Genomic DNA, 1,064 nt, shown 5'->3' on the forward strand with positions numbered 1-1,064 from the left:
AGAAGAATTTATCAAAGCACTGAACACGGAAAAATAGGAGTTAATCAAGCCTTTTCCCACTGTCAGAGGGGCTTTGAACTGATATATGAAATCTGTGTAGATATCGTAACATTGAACCCGAATTCCATGAAGTGGTACGAACAACGAATTGAAATCTTAAGGTTTCTCCAGACGTAGTCGACTGAGGTTCTGCTTTGGACGTCCACACTTAATCTACAAAGCGGAATCTCACAATCTCATTGATTCAGCCATGTTGACTATAAAACGAGTCACATAATAAAATACGGCTTAAAGTTTTGATCTCGTAGTTAAGAATTTCCGGGTTCAAAACTGAAGAATTTCTTCTAAAGGAGAAAGAATGAGCTAATGGCGCGAGTAGAAAAAGAAATCAATTCTCTTATTCAGACAGTCTTCATTTGCAAGTTCCCAAATACTTCATGAACTCTTCTTTTTCTTCGCCTTTTCCCGTGTACAGACGGGGTCGGCGTTTTTCGTCAGCCTCTCAATCAGCCCTAACTAGGTGCTGAAGAATTTCTTCTAAAGGAGAAAGAATGAGCTAATGGCGCGAGTGAGAGAAGAAGAAATCAGTTCTCTTATTCAGACAGTCTTCATTTCCAAGTTCCCAAATATTTCATGAACTCTTCTTTTTCTTCGCCTTTTCCCGTGTACAGACGGGGTCGGCGTTTTTCGTCAGCCTCTCAATCAGCCCTAACTAGGTTGATTGCTTTAGGCTAACATTTGGTTTACGAGAAAGGGAAATTCAGGCTGGTCTACTCCCTGTTTAAAGTCCCCCAGCCAGACTAAGCTGGTCTTCTCCCTGTTTAACGTCCCCCAGCGAGACACCAAATATTTCATGAACTATACCTCACTTTTTCTTCCTTCTATTTTTCATTTATCATTTATTTTCCCCCCTCTAAATTGTTTGTTTAAAATGTAGTCATTTCAAATGAGCATCCCAAGGATTGATTCTACGATAGATTTTTTGGTTAGTTGAAAAAAAAAAAGAAAAATAAAAAAAAAAATAGTACTTGTCAGCCACCGAAGGTAAGCAACGTTAAGTGTGA

General features: G+C 39.0%; 1 long non-coding RNA gene across 1 annotated transcript; it reads left to right on the forward strand.

Annotated features, from left to right (window-relative positions):
* Nucleotides 1-6: 6 nt before the first annotated feature.
* LOC113473155 lies at nt 7-912 on the forward strand. The gene is made up of 2 exons (XR_003395215.1): nt 7-520; nt 717-912. It is a non-coding gene; the product is annotated as an uncharacterized LOC113473155 (long non-coding RNA).
* Nucleotides 913-1,064: the final 152 nt, after the last annotated feature.

The sequence above is a fragment of the Diaphorina citri genome, unplaced genomic scaffold, assembly GCF_000475195.1.
Source record: "Diaphorina citri unplaced genomic scaffold, Diaci psyllid genome assembly version 1.1 scaffold16902, whole genome shotgun sequence".
Taxonomy (NCBI): Eukaryota; Metazoa; Arthropoda; class Insecta; order Hemiptera; family Psyllidae; genus Diaphorina; species Diaphorina citri.